Below are 21,491 nucleotides of genomic sequence, written 5' to 3' on the forward strand. Positions count from 1 at the left end.
TCCCCCTCCCTCCTCCTCCTCCTTCTCCCCTGCCTGGGAATCGGATCATCATCTGCCAGAAGCTGCATCGAGGAGCATGACTGCCAGCAGAGACAGTAAGTATAATCTATTCTTTCTTTCTTTCTATCTATCTATCTATTCTGTCTGCCTTAATGTGTAAAAAGGGGGACGCTGTCTGCCTTAATGTGTAAAAAGGGGGACACTGTCTGCCACAATGTGTAAAAAGGGGTACGTTGTCTGCCGTAATGTGTAAAAGGGGATGCTGTCTGCCGTAATGTGTAAAAAAGGGGACGCTGTCTGCCGTAATGTGTAAAAAGGGGGAAGCTGTCTGCCGTAATGTGTAAAAAAGGGGAAGCTGTCTGCCGTAATGTGTAAAAAGGGGGACGCTGTCTGCCGTTATGTGTAAAAAAGGGGACGCTGTCTACCGTAATGTGTAAAAAGGGCACGCTGTCTGATGATATGTGTAAAAAAGGGGACGCTGTCTGCAGTAACGTGTAAAAAGAGGACGCTGTCTGCCGTAATGTGTAAAAAAGGGGATGCTGTCTGTCGTTATGTGTAAAAAAGGGGATGCTGTCTGCCGTAATGTGTAAAAAGGGCACGCTGTCTGCCGTTATGTGTAAAAAAGGGAGGCTGTCTGCCGGAATGTGTAAAAAAGGGGAAGCTGTCTGCCGTAATGTGTAAAAAAGGGGACGCTGTCTGCCATTACGTGCAAAAAAGGGGACGCTGTCTGCCGTAATGTGTAAAAAAAAGTGACGCTGTCTGCCACAATGTGTAAAAAGGGGAACTCTGCCGTAATGTGTAAAAAGGGAACGCTGTCTGCCGTAATGTGTAAAAACGGAACGCTGTCTGCCGTAATGTGTAAAAAGGGGACGCTGTCTGCCGTAATGTGTAAAAGGTGGACGCTTTCTGCTGCAATGTGTAAAAAGGGGAATGTGTCCGCCGTAAGGTGTAAAAGGGGATCTACCTGGTGTAGTGGTGCTACTGTGCGGCGTAAGTTGAATAATGGAGACTACTGTGCACCGTTATATGAACTGGTATTATTTTGTGGTCACACCTCTTCCCCACGGACCCACGCCCCTATATTTTTTGCACGCGCCTACAGCACGCACTGCCCCTGTTTTACATAGGGGGGACTCCAATGCCATTTCTTGCACACAGCGCTAAAATGTCTAGTTACGGCACTGTTTCTAGGTATCCATTTCCCTGGCCCTGAGCAGGTCCCCCTCACCAGATCCTCTCCAGGGGTAAGGGGGTGGACTTGGATGGGATGGGGGGGGGGAGCATTTTGTCGCACCTGGGCCCACCGCTCACTAGTTCCGCCACTGAGGGGTCCCATGTTCTGAATTTGAGCAAGACTAAGCAATGACCACTGATTAGGACATTATAGTACTATACATCGTGAGAATAGACAAATGCCACCGAGCAATGTCACATCATTTTCTGTCCATATATTAAGTCAATATCTTTTAACAAGATAACAGCGTTTGTTTTGTGCGTGTGTGCTATGTGTGACCCAATAAAAATGTATTACAAAAAAAAAGCAGTATATCCAAAAGGCTTCCATGTACACCATGGAAGGGCTAAGTAGTAGAAGTAGTATGAAGTCACAGGCCCAACTGCAGCAAAAGATGCAAGGACAACTGCGTCAGGCTCTATGAAGAGGGAGTATCCCATCCCTCTCAACATACCTCAACCCCTCAACAGACCCCGCCTCCATTAGGGCTGCTTCCAGAAATTTCCTGGGCTGGTTTTCCATCCCAATCCACCCCTGTATGTATGTATATATATATATATATATATATATATACATACACATACATACACACACATACACACATGTCCTGAAATTCAAACATTCCCGAACTTAGAGTTCGAATTTAGTCCCAGTCCAGAGTCACTTTGGGGTTCCGAGTGGAACCGAGTCCTGGCTCGGGACTGTTGTCAGTTTGGAACTTGAATTTAATAACCAAACCCGGGTTTTGGATTGCATGTAAAAAATTTCAGATTTTATGATTTTAGCTGGTTTTATACATTTTTATGGATTTTTTTTAATTAATGTTTATCGATTTTAAAGGAATCCAAAACTGAACCAAAAACAGAATCCGAACCAAAACACTTGAGGGTGGTTTTGACAAAACACGATGAAGAATCAGAACCAAAACCAAAACATGGGGGTCCACACACATCTATATAAACACTGATTTCCACGCATATCTATATAGTATCATTTGGCACCACTGCTAAAAGGTGCTAATTTTATCTGTACTATTATGAATTCTGAAAAAAAAAAAAATCTGTGTACATTGCAATACAAGGTTAAACAATGAAATCAAATATCTAATTGGTTACTATAACCTTTAATAAATCTGCACTGTCTTAGGGGAGATTAAGTTAGATGCGGAAGCTGGCGCAACTTCCATGCGTTACATGCACCCTATGGAGGTGCAAACAGAATCTGTGTACCGTAGAAGATAAGTCCTCTTTAACCAATGCTGTTTCACACTCAATCAAGTAAATTTCAAATATTTGAAATCATTTCATTGTGTGATTATTTATCTGTATACTTATTAATGTATGTCCTTATTGCATGAGCTGATGTAGATGCTTAATGTGCCACACTACTAGGGCTATAGATTGGATAATCCTGCCACCCAGCCTAACCATGAGCAGGATTTATTTCCATTTGGACAGTTTTGGATTAGAACCCATGTGGAATATGCCAGTGCAGCCGATTGGTAATTAAAAACAGACAGCTTTATTTCTTAACATTTATTTACATGGCACTAGCATATTCTGTTGTGCTTTACATTTAGGGACATAATGAGCGGATTCGGTTTTACTCTGTTTTACTCGGTTCTCAAAACCGAATCTTATTGGCTCACTGATGTCACGTGTTTTGGATAGCCAATAAGATTCGGTTTTGAGAACCGAGTAAAACCGAGTAAAACCGAATCCGCTCATCACAGGTGATAAAACAAGACTGGGTAATAAGAGAGAGAGAGAGAGAGAAAGAGAGAGAGAGAGAGGGAGAGGTAAGATGAGTATTGGTCATCTGGCAACCACAGGTAAGATCAGAAATGATCCATATCCCTTTACACTGACTATTAGGGAGCACCACCAAATGTGGAGATATGGACCCAATGATTTCATCAGTACATACTGTAGCAGCATGTATAACTAGCTTTACTCTGATCCAAAACCAAAGTGTTCTGTTGGGAATGTAATGTAACGTTATCATTACAATTATTATTATTATTTTCTCTTATGTCCTGGGGTCCACATTAGTACCATGGGGTATGGACGGGTCCACTAGGAGCCATGGGCACTTTAAGAAATTGATAGTGTGGGCTGGCTCCTCCCTCTATGCCCCTCCTACCAGACTCAGTTTAGAAAATGTGCCCGGAGGAGCTGGTCACACGCTTGGGAAGCTCCTGAAGAGTTATTCTGCATTTATTTTCTTTTTTATTGTTTTCAGGCAGGTCTGGCTGGCACCAGACTGCCTGCTTCGTGGGACTTGGGGGGGGGGGGGGGGGGGGCGGCCCAACCTCCCTAGGGTTAATGGTCCCATTCCCCGCTGACAGGACACTGAGCTCCTGAAGATCCTATTTGCAAGTCCCACCACGGCGAGCGTACAGACCTGCAGCACGCCGCCACCCCTAACAGAGCCAGAAGTAAGAAGAGTGGTGAGTAGGTGGCCGGCGTCACGGTTAGCGGGTCGCTGGCTGTAATGGCGGCACAAGGGGTAGGAGCGCAGCGCTGATAAGCAGGCTGCGGCTCCAGGCTTCAGAGGCATGCTGAGGCCACAACAAACATATCCCCACACTGGCAGCAATTCTACAAGGGTTTTAACCCACTGTAGAACAGAAATTACCTCAGCTAGTATAAAGAAAAACGGGAAGACTGCGTGCTGTTATGGGGGCAGGGCTTCACTATGAGCGAATCCAGCAGCTCACCAGCACCATTTTCCCTCTGCAGCTATACACAGACAGACTGGCAAGGAAGCGCAGCTCCTCCACAAGGACTCCAGCGCACCTCAGCGGTACCAGGGGGTCATAGCAAAGGGGGGAGCAATATTTGGTGTACTAAACCCTATTAAGGGTACTTGGTTTGGGACCCAGCTGACCTTGTACTTTAGCTATAGGAGCGCTGTGTGGCTGGCTCCATTATACTCTGTGTCTCCCTAGAGGGCTTTGTGTGGGTTAACTGTACCCCATTTTCCTGTGTGTGTGTGTGTGTGTGTGTGTGTGTGTGTGTGTGTGTGTGTGTGTGTGTGTGTGTGTTTTCTTTCACATTAATTATGTCAAAGGAGTTTGTATCATGCACAGCAGAGTGTTTTTCTCATCTGGGGAATCACTGCCATGTACTCAGGATAGTACACATTCTCAGGCTAGTGGATCTGAACCAGTATGGTTAGATTCATTAAATGGGATGATTTCAAATAATTTGAATAAATTATCCCAAAATGAGAAGGAGACCCAATACTTAAGGCAATCTGTTGATGGCCTGATGAATAGAGATTCAGTAGTTATTCCAGCGTCTTAGACCCCTGCCGTTTGTCCACAGAAACGTACTCTGGCCCAAATAATGCAGGCTGATACCGATGATGATGATGTATCAGACCCAGAGGAGGGTGAGGTGGACTCTGGAGGGGGGGATGCAGCTTTGTCACAGGGAATACAGGCCCGGATAGAAGCTATTAGAGATGTCCTGCACATCCCTGACAAAGTGACAGATCTAGATGAGGAATCTTATTTTAATGTAAAAAAAGAAATTCTCAGCTACTTTCCCTGCATTTAAGGAGTTAAATTCCCTATTTGAAGCAACTTGGGTAAATCCTGATAAGAAGTTTCAGATCCCAAAATGATTACTCACATCCTTCCCGTTTCTTCAGGATGATAGGAAAAAATGGGAAAACCCACCGAGAGTTGACGCATCGGTTTTCTAGGCTGTCACGTAAGATAGTTTTACCTGTTCCTGGGGCAGCTTCCTTGAAGGATGCTGCAGACGGCAAGATTGAGACCACTCTCAAATCTCTGTACACAGCTGCGGGGGTGGCCCTGAGACCCACTATACCTTATGCATGGATCTCTAGAGCCATTGCAAAATGGTCAGCTAATCTAATTGACAGGCTAGACTCCTTGTCCAGGGGGGAGATCATTTTACTCCTACAGCATATACAGGATTCTGCTAACTTTATGGTGGAGGCCATAAAGGAAATTGGTTTACTCAACGCACGCACCACTGCCATAGACTGCGGATGCGGATTCCAGGAAAGGCGTGGAAAACCTACCTTTCACATGTGAAGCCCTTTTTGGAGATTAACTGGATACGTGGATATTCAAGGCTACGGTGGGTAAGTCTACATACCTTCCTTCCGCAGCTCCCCCGACTAGAAAATCCTACACTGCTCTAACTCTGCAGTCCTTTCAGACAGCAAAATGTAAAAACAAAACCAAAGGTTCTTCTACGGCCTTCAGAGGCAATAGAGGTAAACCCAGAAAACCAGCAACTGCAGGTTCACAGGAACAGAACCCCGGTTCTGCTTCCTCTAAGCCTTCAGCATGACGGTGGTCCGCACTGCCTGGAAGACTGGCAGGTGGGAGCCCGTTTGAGATTCGTCAGTCACATATGGGCAGCGTCATGCCAGGATCCCTGGGTCAAAGATCTTATAGCCCAGGGCTACAGACTGGAGTTTCAGGAACTCCCACCTCACAGATTCTTCAAATCAGGCTTACCAGTTTCTCAAGAAGCAAGTATGACTTTACAGGAAGCAATTCTGAAACTGGTACAGACTCAGGTCATTGTTCCAGTTCTACTTCAGCTGCAAAACCAGGTTTATTATACCAACCTGTTTGTAGTTCCACCGGACAGTTCGGTAAGGCCCATTTTAAACCTCAAGTCGTTGAATCCGTACTTACTGGTGTTCAAATTCAAGATAGAGTCTCTGAGAGCGGTGATCTCAGATCTGGAGGAGGGGAAATTCTTGGTGTTTCTGGATATCAAGGATGCGTACCTTCATATTCCGATTCGGCCGTCTCATCAGGCTTATTAAAGGTTTGCATTACAGGACTGTCACTACCAGTTCCAGGCCCTGCCATTTGGCCTCTCTACGGCACCGAGGGTGTTCACCAAGGTAATGGCAGAAATGTTTCTCCTCCGCAAACAGGGAGTAACATAATACCGTACCTGGATGATCTGCTGATAAAGGCACCATCCAGGGAGAGGTTGTTAGTCAACATTGCCCTCTCAACCCGGCAACTCCAGGATCACGGGTGGATTTTGAACCTACCAAAATCTCATCTGGAGCCAACACGGAGGATTCCGTTCCTGGGGTTGAAATTGGATACGGAGGCGCAGAAGGTATTCCTTCCATTGGAAAAGGCATTGGTGATCCAGCTGATGGTGGGGGATGTTCTAAGACAAACCCGGACTTCGGTGCATCTATGCATTCGCCTTCTGGAAATGATGGTAGCCGCTTACGGGGTGCTGCAGTATGGAAGGTTTCACACAAGGCCCTTCCAGCTGGATCTGTTGGACAAATGGTCCAGATCGCATCTTCACATGTACCAGAGGATCCGTCTGTCACCAAAAGCCAGGATTTCTTTTTTGTGGTGGCTTCAGACTTCTCACCTGAACGAGGGCCGATGGTTTGGGATTCAAAATTGGATTCTGCTGACCACAGACGCAAGCCTCAGAGGTTGGGGAGCAGTCACCCAAGGGGAACAGTTCCAAGGAAAATGGTCACGTCAGGAAGCCATTCTTCCAATCAACATTCTGGAACTAAGGGCCATATACAACGCCCTTCTACAGGCATGGCATCTTCTTCAAGATCAAGCGATTCAGGTTCAGTCAGACAATGTGACAGCAGTAACGTACATAAACCGACAAGGCGGAACGAAGAGCAGGGCAGCAATGTCAGAGGTAATAAGCATTCTCCTCCGGGCAGAAAGACACGCTGTGACGTTGTCCGCAATCTTCATTCTGGGAGTAGACAGCTGGGTGGCAGACTTCCGCAGCAGACACGACCTCCACCCAGGGGAGTCGGGCCTTCACCCGGAGGTGTTCGGGTGCTTGTCACGTCGGTGGGGAATGGCACAAATCGTCATGATGGCCTCTCGTCTCAACAAGAAGCTCAAGCGGTATTGTTCTAGGTCAAGGGATCCGCAAGCAGTGGCAGTGGACGCTCTGGTGACGTCATGGGTCTACCAGATGGTGTATGTGTTTCCACCACTCCCATTGATCTCAAAGAATCTCAATAGAATAAAAAGGGAAAAGGTTCAAGCAATTCTCTTTGCTCTGGACTGGCCAAGAAGGGCCTGGTATGCGGATCTACTGGAGATGCTCCTAGAAGACCTGTGGCCTCTACCTCTTCACGAGGACCTTCTCCAACAAGTGACATTCATCTATCAAGACTTACCACGGCTACGTTTGACGGCATGGAGGTTGAGTGTCAAATTCTAGCCTGGAAAGGGATCCCGGAAAGGGTTATTCCTACCCTGATCCAAGCCAGAAAAAGGATAACGTCTAAACATTACCACCGTATTTGGGAAAAATACGTCTCTTGGTGTGAGAACAGGAAATTTACTGCAGAGGAATTTCAAATGGGACGTTTTCTCCTTTTTCTGCAGTCAGGTATGGATGTGGGCCTACATTTGGGCTCCATAAAAGTCCAGATTTCGGTTTATCCATTTTCTTCTAGAAACAATTGTCTTCTCTCCCTGAGGTTCAGACATTTTTGAAGGGGGTTCTGCACATCCAACTGCCCTTTGTGCCTCCTACTGCACCTTGCGATCTCAACGTGGTGTTGCAGTTCCTGCAGTCGGATTGATTTGAGCCTTTACAGGACGCTGACATCAAGTTTCTTACGTGGAAGGCCGTCACACAGTTGGCCTTGGCTTCTGCGAGGCATGTGTTGGAGCTGGAGGCGTTGTCTCACGAAAGCCCCTATTTGATTTTTCCAGAAGATAGGGCTGAACTCAGAACTCGTCAGCAATTTCTTCCAAAGGTGGTGTCTGCGTTTCATTTCAACCAACCTATTGTGTTTCCAGTGGTTACCGACACCTCTGCTACTTCAAAGTCCTTGGATGTTGTGAGGGCTTTGAAGATCTATGTGTAGCGGACAGCTCGTCACAGAAAATCTGACTCGCTGTTTGTTCTCTATGATCCCAATAAAATTGGAGGTCCTGCTTCAAAGCAGACTATTGCACGCTAGATAAGACTTATTATCCAGCATTCTTATTCCACGGCAGGTTTGCAGTGTCCAAAATCTGTACAGACCCACTCTACTAGGTCGGTGGGTTCTTCCTGGGCGGCTGCCCGGTGTGTCTCAGCTTTACAGCTCTGCAGAGCAGCTACTTGGTGAGGTTCAAACACGTTTGCTAAGATCTACAAGTTCGATAATTTGGCCTCTGAGGACCTTCAGTTTGGTCAATCTGTTCTGCTGGAACCTCAGCACTCTCTCACCCGGTTTGGGAGCTTTGGTACATCCCCATGGTACTAATGTGGACCCCAGTATCCTCTAGGACGTAAGAGAAAATAGGATTTTAATTACTTACCGGTAAATCCTTTTCTCGTAGTCCGTAGAGGATACTGGGCACCCGCCCAGTTCTTCGTTTCTTCCTGCACTGTTACTTGGTTAAGTATTGTTGGGTCAGCGGTTGCTGTTCCTGGTTTTATGTTTGGTTAGCATGGCTTTCCTCTAGTTTGTGTGTGCTGGTTCGGAATCTCACCACTATCATTTTATATCCTTCTCTCAAAGTATGTCCATCTCCTCGGGCACAGCTTCCTAGACTGAGTCTGGTAGGGGGGGCATAGGGGGAGGAGCCAGCCCACACTATTCATTTAGTAAAGTGCCCATGGCTCCTAGTGGACCAGTCTATACCCCATGGTACTAATGTGGACCCCAGTATCCTCTACGGATTACAAGAAAAGGATTTACCGGTAGGTAATTAAAATCCTATTACTATCATTATTATTATTATTATTATTATTATTATCAGTTATTTATATAACGCACATGTATTCCACAGTGCTTTCACAGAGAATTTTTGGCTATTCACATTGGTCCCTGAGGAGCTTGCAATCTATATTCCCTACCACATGCACACAGATACACACTATAGTTAATTTTTGTCAACGGACAATCTACCAGTGTATTTTTGGAGTGTGGGAGAAAACAGAATTACCCAGAAATGCGCGCAAGCACAGGGATCATTTTAAATCTTTCAACTTAATATAGTTTGAACCGTGGTGGGAATCGAACCCAAGAACTCAGTTCTGTGAAGAGGAGGTCTTCAGGTTGTCGGCGGCCGGGCTCCCGACGACCACCATACCGGTGCCGGAATCCCAACCACCGGCATACCGACAGCTTTTCTCCCTCTTAGGGGTCCACGACCCCCCTGGAGGGAGAACAGATAGCGTGGCACATGTAGCGCGCCACCGTGCCCGCAAGGGGCTCATTTGCGCTCGCCCAGCTGTCGGTATGCTGGCGGTCAGGATTCCGGCACCGGTATGCCGGCCGCCGGGAGTCCGGCCGCCGGCATCACATACTACACCCTTATGAAGCAGTAGTGCTAATCATTACACCAACAGTGCTGTCCATATTGAGTTCTTCCTACCAGTATAGAGCGCCATGATGTTCCAACCCATGTTAGGGAAACAATTCAAGGAGTTAAATGCGAAGAGGAAGTCAAACATTTTTTTTTTGATTGAGGAAGGACCTTGTTCTTCCAGATAACATTCCACACCTATCCTTTCATGTTCCTAGCCAAGAATTTGTTTTCAAAATCCACTTTACATTTGGCAAAAGAGAAGCTTTGCCTCAATCGGTAAACTATTTCTCCTGCTCTTCCATGGCTGCATTCTATCACACTGACGGAGACCATTTCATACATGGGTCTATCAATGGCTAATGTCTTGGATTTTTTTCCCCGACAGACTCCTCTTTAATAAGCCTGTGAAGACCTCTTATCTCTGGTAGAGAAATGTTATATACAACATGACCACCTGGAATTAAACTTTTTTTTTTTTTTTTTTCCTGTTTCATTTTTCTTACTTTTTAATGCCTACGCTGGCCAAATTGTTTCTTGGGAATTTATAACCTCTTTTAGAAGATAAATATTTGCTTTAATTTTATATCTGCTACCCAGGACACAAAAAAGAACATAGTATACTTGTTAGAAGAAAGATGTATCTATTCCAGTGACCTAAAAGGATATCACAACGGCTTATTGTTTTTATATGGCTGGAGAATGCGAAGGCTGCAATTAGAATATTTCTACCATTAATCAGAACTAAATCGGAAAAAAAAGTGTGAGTGTAGAATACTTTTTGTGTGACCAAAATCAGATATTTCATGCTGAAAGTGATTAATATACTTCTCTGACCACATCTGTTTTGTAAAAACAAAAAATAAATAAAATTTGAGCTAAAATATATGAGTTCTGATTTCTGTAAACAATCCTCAATAGGTATGAATAAAATTTTAATTTAATTACCTGAAATATTTTTTTTCTTTGATGTTGTCAGGGTAGGGGAATTACAGAAAAGAATCAGGGGATGGGGGTACATATTTTACTACTTGAGATATTTGTTAACAGATTGTTAAATATGACAGTATAAATATGTAACTTACACTGCTATTGCATGATTTATTTTAACTGTGGTATGAAACTGTTTACACAAGCATTTTTAATTGTAATCTGTTTCTCAAAAAGTGCTTAAAAAATAATGAGAAACACAATTATCACGTTCTCAGCTAAAGTCAATTAATTTGTTATTATATACATTTTGTTGCTAAAAATGGTCACATTCCAGTACACTTTGTTTCATTAAAAACTATTTCTACTATACCAAGAGAGGAAAGGTTATAGCTAGTACTAACTCATAATTACATGCAAATGTAATAATAGTAATAAATTAATATATTTTTTTTTAGCAGTAGAAATGCAAAATGTATTATTTAAGTTACTGGTGATTATTTTAATTATTATTTAATAGGAAAGTCAATTGATTATTTGTATATTTATAATGCATCAATTGTTTAAAACAATTCTACATTTTTATAGCTATAGTGGAGGTATTTTCCTTTATAAAAAAAACAACAAAAAATAATAATTTTTTGTGTATATATATATATATATATATATATATATATATCTATAATTATTATTATTATTATTATTATTATTATTATTATTATTTTTTTAAATACAGCAAGTATGGCTCTTCTGTTTCTATCTCACCTTTCATTTCTACAGAAGCTTTATAACTTATTACAGCTACATTTACATGCAGACTTTGTCCAATGTGTTTCATTGTTATGGTATGAAATCTGCCCACACAAATCCCAGATATCACACATAATACTGTAAAGGAACAGAGTTTTGCACTAAAAATGGTACATTGTTTTTAGCATAAAATATTGATGTTTCTTCATTCTATTTATAAAGAGATATGTGTTCTAACATTTTATTATAATGGTCTATTCAGCTGTTAATAAGCACTGTTATCGTATATAGAATAATGGGAGTAATAGGACGTATTGGTGTTATCATTTCACATTTATATTCATAATAAAAATAGGAATGCCTTAAATCTTAGTAATGACTTGTAATTAATTATTGGGGTAAAATTAAATTTGTATTTTTTTACTGCTAATTTTATTATGGCACCCTTGACATCTGTGTGACCTAAAAATTATGCTTCTGGGTGTTTATTGCTTCTTCATCTCTTGATTTTTTTTCAATCTTCCTCCTTTAATGTTTTGCAGATATTGCTCCTATGACGTCAACAGCTCCATTATGCAACTGAGAAAGACCATATCATTCCAATAATGTATAAATAAGCATAACTCCTGCCATGTTTGGGGTGAGAATATAAAATATAAAGTCAAGTAGATAAATCCTTATATTATGTTTTGTTTTTTAGAAACTTGTTTAGTCTTAAGTGCAAATGGCCGCTGAGTTGTACATTGACTTCATTGAAGAACATTATTTTGGTACAAGAAAACCAAATAAACCATAAGATGGATACATTTTAATTTAAATGGACGCTTTGTTAAAAAAAAATGGTCAGACTCTCTAAGACTTCCATACATATAATCTGAAGCATTAGTAAAGTGTATATGAATTTTCTTTAAATGATTAACACTTTCGATACAAGGAAATAACAATCATCCAGTCTTCACCAAGTCTTAAACTTGATAAATGTTGTCATTATGTATTTAAGAACAAACTAAGCTAACGTAAAGGCATGTGTAAAAATGTCAGTACAACCAAGGGTGTAGCTACCATAGTTGCAGGCAGTGCAGATGCTATGGGGCCCAGAGCTGAGAGGGGCCCACCTTTCCTGTCAAAGCTACATGTGTTATATACATTTGTCACTATTGCTAGATACATAGGGGCTCTTACAAAGTATTGCCTTGGGGCCTGCAATATATCTAGGTATGCCCCTGAGCCTGCTCATTGAAATTAACATTATGAAACGTGACATTATATGAACTGGACACACTGTATGTCATAATGTGAATTGGGGGCACCGTGTGGTATAATGTTTACTGGCAGCCCTACAATGTGACATAACGTGAGCTATGGTTCAGAAAATAAACTAGGGCACTACTATGGTTCAAAATATTAACTAGGGCACTATTATGGGGCATCACATTAACTAAGGCACTCCTATGGTTCAAAAAAATGAACTAGGGCACTATCATGGGGCATAACATTAACAACTTCTACAGATAAGTGTGTCTCTAGAAGCATTAGGACAGCGGCCCCTTCAAAATGTTGCTATGGGGTCCGCAAAGTTCTAGCTACGCCCCTTAGTGCTTCCATATCAATAAACAAGGTAACCCCAGCCAAGGGATGCCATATAAAAGTGCACTTCATTATTTGATCATCCAGAAGTGCAGCCATCTCTATATAAACGGTCAGTTCGGACAGATTTATGTTAGAGCTATACTAAAGAGAAAAGACAACTGCAATGGCCCCAGAGAAGCAATTGTCGCTGTTCATCATCTGGAAAGGTTATAAAATTTATTTTCTACAATAAGAAAGATCATTTGCAAATGGTTTATCTGCAAAGTCATCCAAAGATCAGAATGTAAGATATTCCAAACAGTCTACATTCATGGACCAACAGGTCTCTGTCAACACAGTCAGGGTGTGATTCTAAAAGGCCCTACACACCGATAGATCCGCCGCCGAGCTGCCCGATGGCGGATACAGCTGATGGACGACCCGGCGGCAGGGGGGCAGTCACTCCCCCCTTCACCCGGCTCCACATAAGTGCAGGCAAATATGGACGAGATCGTCCATATTGGCCTGCATACACAGGCGACGGGGGCACCAGCGATGAACGAGCGCGGGGCCGCGCATCGTTCATCGTTGGTGCCTCCACACTCAAAGATAAGAACGGGATCTCGTTCATTAATGAACGAGACCGTTCATATCTTTGAGTATTATCGCCCAGTGTGTAGGGCCTATAAGTCTTTTCTGCAGACCGAATTTATGCAATTTATGGCATTGTGTATGTGTCTGAGATAACCATACACAAACATTAAGCAACTACAAGCAATCTAGAGTCTCTACCTATGGCTGAGTGGGTGTAACTGGGCAGCAACTGTCTGTTTGCAAGTTGGGCTGTGCAAAATGCATGCTGACAGTGATGATGGCTGCTTTCACAAGCACAAGTATAGATGCATCCAACTATGAATGCATGCGGAGATCTAACTTTATTTCCGAGCACATTACGTGGCCGATTTGTGTGCCATTCTGAATCAGCCCCTAAATGTTAAGCATTCAGTACTCTATCATCAGAAGAAGACTAGAACAGTGGTTTTAATGGAAGGGTATTTCTAAGAAGGCTTCTTCTTTCCAAAACAGGACTTCTGGAGGACAGAATATACTGGAAGCCAGGGCTGGACTTGGACTAAAAATAGTCCTTGGCATTTAAAGCACACAGGCCCACCTCACGTCAGCATCTGGCTCCTGGCATAAACTCCTCCCCTTATTATTCCTGACCCCTCCTACTTCTTAGTCTACATTCTTACAAATATAGGGGGTTATTCAGGTTTGTTAGCAAACCAAAAAAGTTAGCAATTGGGCAAAACCATGTTGCACTGCAGGTGGGGCAGATGTAACATGTGCAGAAAGATTTAGATTTGGGTGGGTTATATTGTTTGTGTGCATGGTAAATACTGGCTGCTTAATTTCTACACTGCAATTTAGATTTCAGTTTTCGCACACCACCCAAATCTAAATCTCTCTGCACATGTTACATCTGCCCCACTTGCAGTGCAACATTGTTTTGCCCAATTGCTAACTTTTTTGGTTTGCTAACAAACCTGAATAAAGCCCATAATTAATTATTAGAACAACATACAAGCATACATCATTTTCTGTATTAAAATACACACAACAGAGCTCATCCTGCAGGGGATTCAAACATGTGCCATATAGTCAGCCATTTGGTAGGTTCTGTTAGTTAAAGCTGGCACTTCATTGAAGAAGGTCACACACAAAGAAAAGGGAAGGCATTTTCCCAATTGATCAAACCCTGGCTTAGTAGTCGCAGAGGATTGACTACTGTTCACTGTAGGAATTTTTTTACTACTGGGATCCACACAACAGTACCCCCACTTAAAATTATGCCACACAGTAGTGCCCCTTAGTCGCATTACACCACACAGTAGTGCCCCTTAGTCGCATTACACCACACAGTAGTGCCCCTTAGTCACATTACACCACACAGTAATGTCCCTTATTCACATTACATTACAGTAGTTCCTCTTATTCACATTACGTCACAGTAGTGCCCCTTATTCACATTACATCACAAAGTAGTGCCCCTTATTCATGTTACGTCACACAGTAGTGCCACATATTGACGATATGCCACATAGTAGAGCCCATTCATGTTATGCCACACAATACAGCCTATTCACATTATGCCACACAGTAGTACCCCTTATGCACATTATGCCACACAGAAGTAATGCCCCTTATAAAACAATGCAACGCACAGTAATGCCCTTCACACATTATGCCACAGTAATATCCTTTACAAATTATGCCATGCAGTTGTAGTGTCACTTATAACACATTATGCCACAAAACATTATTGTCTCTTATACATTATGCCACACAGTAATGCCCCCTATACATTATGCACACACCACTCTGCAGCATCTCACCTCCTCTCCCCCTGTGTTCCTCTAGCAGCCTCAAGTGTGGATTTGATGTCGGTCATGAATCAGAGCTCGCGTACCAGCAGCCAATCAGGAGCCACTGTGACTGCTCATAAATGGCTACCAGTCTGCCACCTCCAAAAGAAAGGGGGGAAAGGAATTGGTCTTGTAGTGGCGCACTAATACATAATAATTATACACATAATATATAACTTTTATTGATTTCATATAAAAGGCCAATAACTGTGAAATATTAAAAACTGATACACAGTGACAAGACAAAGTGACATTTAGGGGTATATTCAATAAGTGTTGGATCCATTCCGACATGCATTTTTCGGAATGGATCCGACAAGGGCTATTCAATGAAAGGCCAAATCCGACTGTCGGATTTGGGCGTTCCCTGCCAGCGGTGGCGGGGGAAGCTCTCTGCGGCGGGGAAGGGGGGGGGGAGCTGGCAGTGGCCTGAGATGTCTGCTGCAGGGAGGGGGGGTGCGCTGTCAGCGGCAGTGGGGGAGATCTCTGCGGTGGGGGGGGGGGCTGGCAACGGCCGGAGATGTCTGCTGCGGGGAAGGCAGGCGGGGGTGCGCTGTCAGCAGCTGGAGCTGTCAGCGGCGGTTGGGGAAGATCTCTGCGGTGGGGAAGGGGCTGGCATCGGCTGGAGATGTCTGCTGCGGGGAGGGGGGTGCCCTGTCAGCGGCATGAGCTGTCAGCGGCGGCGGGGGAAGCGCCAGAACCTTGTTGTCTGCGGCGGCGAGGGGGGGTGCGCTGTCAGTGGTTGGGGGGGTGATGCTTGCGGCGGGGTGATGCGCTGACAGCGGCGCGGGGAGATGTCAGTGGCGCGGGGAGATGTCTGTGGTGGGGGGGGGGGGCGCTGCCAGGAGTGAAGAGCCTGGCTGGAGAAACGCCCTGCCCAATCCGACTTTTTTTAAAGTCGGATTGAGATTGTCAGAAAGGGGGCCAAAACCTGTTAGATTTAGCCCTATTTCCGACAGAATCACGCTGATCGGCGGCTATTCCTGCCAATTCATGTATCTTCCGCCAAGTCGGGAATTCCCGACTTGTCGGAAAAAAACTGCCCGTACTGAATAGGTCGGACCAGAAATCTGTCGGAAGCTGCAGTCTTTCCGACAAGACGGCAGCTTCCGACAGCTATTGAATACGGACCATAATGTTTAAAAACACACACTGTACCTACTGTGTTAGCAATGTGTCAATACAACAATTTCTATCTTTGAGTACTATGACTCTCAAGTGAATTTCACTTGTGTACTTCGAAAATGTATATTCCAAATAAATTTTAGTAATCGCGTCTCTGTGTATTTCTTCTTAATTATTGTTCAATATTAAATTATCTCATATTCTATATAATTTTCCAGGGTACAATGGGGTCTCTTCCTATTGTTCACTCACCCATATGTATCATTGAGCAATATGTGGCTCCAATGTGTGTAAATTAGAGATGTGCACTTGAAATTTTTCGGGTTTTGTGTTTTGGTTTTGGGTTCGGTTCCGCGGCCGTGTTTTGGGTTCGACCGCGTTTTGGCAAAACCTCACCAAATTTTTTTTGTCGGATTCGGGTGTGTTTTGGATTCGGGTGTTTTTTTCAAAAAACCCTAAAAACAGCTTAAATCATAGAATTTGGGGGTCATTTTGATCCCAAAGTATTATTAACCTCAAAAACCATAATTTCCACTCATTTTCAGTCTATTCTGAATACCTCACACCTCACAATATTATTTTTAGTCCTAAAATTTGCACCAAGGTCGCTGGATGACTAAGCTAAGCGACCCTAGTGGCCGACACAAACACCTGGCCCATCTAGGAGTGGCACTGCAGTGTCACGCAGGATGGCCCTTCCAAAAAACCCTCCCCAAACAGCACATGACGCAAAGAAAAAAAGAGGCGCAATGAGGTAGCTGTGTGAGTAAGATAAGCGACCCTAGTGGCCGACACAAACACCTGGCCCATCTAGGAGTGGCACTGCAGTGTCACGCAGGATGTCCCTTCCAAAAAACCCTCCCCAAACAGCACATGACGCAAAGAAAAAAAGAGGCGCAATGAGGTAGCTGTGTGAGTAAGATAAGCGACCCTAGTGGCCGACACAAACACCGGGCCCATCTAGGAGTGGCACTGCAGTGTCACGCAGGATGTCCCTTCCAAAAAACCCTCCCCAAACAGCACATGACGCAAAGAAAAAAAGAGGCGCAATGAGGTAGCTGTGTGAGTAAGATAAGCGACCCTAGTGGCCGACACAAACACCGGGCCCATCTAGGAGTGGCACTGCAGTGTCACGCAGGATGTCCCTTCCAAAAAACCCTCCCCAAACAGCACATGACGCAAAGAAAAAAAGAGGCGCAATGAGGTAGCTGTGTGAGTAAGATAAGCGACCCTAGTGGCCGACACAAACACCGGGCCCATCTAGGAGTGGCACTGCAGTGTCACGCAGGATGTCCCTTCCAAAAAACCCTCCCCAAACAGCACATGACGCAAAGAAAAAAAGAGGCGCAATGAGGTAGCTGTGTGAGTAAGATAAGCGACCCTAGTGGCCGACACAAACACCGGGCCCATCTAAGAGTGGCACTGCAGTGTCACGCAGGATGTCCCTTCCAAAAAACCCTCCCCAAACAGCACATGACGCAAAGAAAAAAAGAGGCGCAATGAGGTAGCTGTGTGAGTAAGATAAGCGACCCTAGTGGCCGACACAAACACCGGGCCCATCTAGGAGTGGCACTGCAGTGTCACGCAGGATGGCCCTTCCAAAAAATACTCCCCAAACAGCACATGACGCAAAGAAAAATTAAAGAAAAAAGAGGTGCAAGATGGAATTGTCCTTGGGCCCTCCCACCCACCCTTATGTTGTATAAACAGGACATGCACACTTTAACCAACCCATCATTTCAGTGACAGGGTCTGCCACACGACTGTGACTGAAATGACGGGTTGGTTTGGACCCCCACCAAAAAAGAAGCAATTAATCTCTCCTTGCACAAACTGGCTCTACAGAGGCAAGATGTCCACCTCATCATCATCCTCCGATATATCACCGTGTACATCCCCCTCCTCACAGATTATCAATTCGTCCCCACTGGAATCCACCATCTCAGCTCCCTGTGTACTTTGTGGAGGCAATTGCTGCTGGTCAATGTCTCCACGAAGGAATTGATTATAATTCATTTTAATGAACATCATCTTCTCCACATTTTCTGGATGTAACCTCGTACGCCGATTGCTGACAAGGTGAGCGGCGGCACTAAACACTCTTTCGGAGTACACACTTGTGGGAGGGCAACTTAGGTAGAATAAAGCCAGTTTGTGCAAGGGCCTCCAAATTGCCTCTTTTTCCTGCCAGTATAAGTACGGACTGTGTGACGTGCCTACTTGGATGCGGTCACTCATATAATCCTCCACCATTCTTTCAATGGTGAGAGAATCATATGCAGTGACAGTAGACGACATGTCCGTAATCGTTGTCAGGTCCTTCAGTCCGGACCAGATGTCAGCATCAGCAGTCGCTCCAGACTGCCCTGCATCACCGCCAGCGGGTGGGCTCGGAATTCTGAGCCTTTTCCTCGCACCCCCAGTTGCGGGAGAATGTGAAGGAGGAGATGTTGACAGGTCGCGTTCCGCTTGACTTGACAATTTTCTCACCAGCAGGTCTTTGAACCCCAGCAGACTTGTGTCTGCCGGAAAGAGAGATCCAAGGTAGGCTTTAAATCTAGGATCGAGCATGGTGGCCAAAATGTAGTGCTCTGATTTCAACAGATTGACCACCCGTGAATCTTTGTTAAGCGAATTAAGGGCTCCATCCACAAGTCCCACATGCCTAGCGGAATCGCTCTGTGTTAGCTCCTCCTTCAATGTCTCCAGCTTCTTCTGCAAAAGCCTGATGAGGGGAATGACCTGACTCAGGCTGGCAGTGTCTGAACTGACTTCACGTGTGGCAAGTTCAAAGGGCATCAGAACCTTGCACAATGTTGAAATCATTCTCCACTGCGCTTGAGACAGGTGCATTCCACCTCCTATATCGTGCTGAATTGTATAGGCTTGAATGGCCTTTTCCTGCTCCTCCAACCTCTGAAGCATATAGAGGGTTGAATTCCACCTCGTTACCACTTCTTGCTTCAGATGATGGCAGGGCAGGTTCAGTTGTTTTTGGTGGTGCTCCAGTCTTCTGTACGTGGTGCCTGTACGCCGAAAGTGTCCCGCAATTCTTCTGGCCACCGACAGCATCTCTTGCACACCCCTGTCGTTTTTTTAAAAATTCTGCACCACCAAATTCAAGGTATGTGCAAAACATGGGACGTGCTGGAATTTGCCCATATTTAATGCACACACAATATTGCTGGCGTTGTCCGATGCCACAAATCCACAGGAGAGTCCAATTGGGGTAAGCCATTCCGCGATGATCTTCCTCAGTTGCCGTAAGAGGTTTTCAGCTGTGTGCGTATTCTGGAAAGCGGTGATACAAAGCGTAGCCTGCCTAGGAAAGAGTTGGCGTTTGCGAGATGCTGCTACTGGTGCCGCCGCTGCTGTTCTTGCGGCGGGAGTCCATACATCTACCCAGTGGGCTGTCACAGTCATATAGTCCTGACCCTGCCCTGCTCCACTTGTCCACATGTCCGTGGTTAAGTGGACATTGGGTACAACTGCATTTTTTAGGACACTGGTGAGTCTTTTTCTGACGTTCGTGTACATTCTCGGTATCGCCTGCCTAGAGAAGTGGAACCTAGATGGTATTTGGTAACGGGGGCACACTACCTCAAGAAATTGTCTAGTTCCCTGTGAACTAACGGCGGATACCGGACGCACGTCTAACACCAACATAGTTGTCAAGGCCTCAGTTATCCGCTTTGCAGCAGGATGACTGCTGTGATATTTCATCTTCCTCGCAAAGGACTGTTGGACAGTCAATTGCTTACTGGAAGTAGTACAAGTGGGCTTACGACTTCCCCTCTGGGATGACGATCGACTCCCAGCAGCAACAACAGCAGCGCCAGCAGCAGTAGGCATTACACTCAAGGATGCATCGGAGGAATCCCAGGCAGGAGAGGACTCGTCAGAATTGCCAGTGACATGGCCTGCAGGACTATTGGCATTCCTGGGTAAGGAGGAAATTGACACTGAGGGAGTTGGTGGGGTGGTTTGCGTGAGCTTGGTTACAAGAGGAAGGGATTTACTGGTCAGTGGACTGCTTCCGCTGTCACCCAAAGTTTTTGAACTTGTCACTGACTTATTATGAATGCGCTGCAGGTGACGTATAAGGGAGGATGTTCCGAGGTGGTTAACGTCCTTACCCCTACTTATTACAGCTTGACAAAGGCAACACACGGCTTGACACCTGTTGTCCGCATTTCTGTTGAAATACTTCCACACCGAAGAGCTGATTTTTTTGGTATTTTCACCAGGCATGTCAATGGCCATATTCCTCCCACGGACAACAGGTGTCTCCCCGGGTGCCTGACTTAAACAAACCACCTCACCATCAGAATCCTCCTGGTCAATTTCCTCCCCAGCGCCAGCAACACCCATATCCTCCTCATCCTGGTGTACTTCAACACTGACATCTTCAATCTGACTATCAGGAACTGGACTGCGGGTGCTCCTTCCAGCACTTGCAGGGGGCGTGCAAATGGTGGAAGGCGCATGCTCTTCACGTCCAGTGTTGGGAAGGTCAGGCATCGCAACCGACACAATTGGACTCTCCTTGTGGATTTGGGATTTGGAAGAACGCACAGTTCTTTGCGGTGCTTTTGCCAGCTTGAGTCTTTTCATTTTTCTAGCGAGAGGCTGAGTGCTTCCATCCTCATGTGAAGCTGAACCACTAGCCATGAACATAGGCCAGGGCCTCAGCCGTTCCTTGCCACTCCGTGTGGTAAATGGCATATTGGCAAGTTTACGCTTCTCCTCCGACAATTTTATTTTAGGTTTTGGAGTCCTTTTTTTACTGATATTTGGTGTTTTGGATTTTACATGCTCTGTACTATGACATTGGGCATCGGCCTTGGCAGACGACGTTGCTGGCATTTCATCGTCTCGGCCATGACTAGTGGCAGCAGCTTCAGCACGAGGTGGAAGTGGATCTTGATCTTTCCCTAATTTTGGAACCTCAACATTTTTGTTCTCCATATGTTAATAGGCACAACTAAAAGGCACCTCAGGTAAACAATGGAGATGGATGGATACTAGTATACTTATGGATGGACTGCCGAGTGCCGACACAGAGGTAGCTACAGCCGTGGACTACCGTACTGTGTCTGCTGCTAATATAGACTGGATGATAATGAGATGAAATCAATATATA

General features: G+C 44.8%; 1 long non-coding RNA gene across 4 annotated transcripts in view; it reads left to right on the plus strand.

Annotated features, from left to right (window-relative positions):
• The window catches only part of LOC134968899 (uncharacterized), a 155,507-nt gene that overhangs the window by 99,253 nt on the left and 34,763 nt on the right, over positions 1 to 21,491 (plus strand). For 2 of the 4 annotated variants that reach the window (XR_010189353.1, XR_010189352.1), the window contains one exon: positions 11,771 to 12,040. This is a non-coding gene — a long non-coding RNA (uncharacterized LOC134968899). Of the gene's footprint in view, positions 1 to 11,770; positions 12,041 to 13,883; positions 14,076 to 21,491 lie in introns of those variants that run through there. The other 2 variants (XR_010189355.1, XR_010189354.1) reach the window with 2 other exon arrangements.

This window comes from Pseudophryne corroboree, chromosome 11, assembly GCF_028390025.1.
Source record: "Pseudophryne corroboree isolate aPseCor3 chromosome 11, aPseCor3.hap2, whole genome shotgun sequence".
NCBI lineage: Eukaryota > Metazoa > Chordata > Amphibia > Anura > Myobatrachidae > Pseudophryne > Pseudophryne corroboree.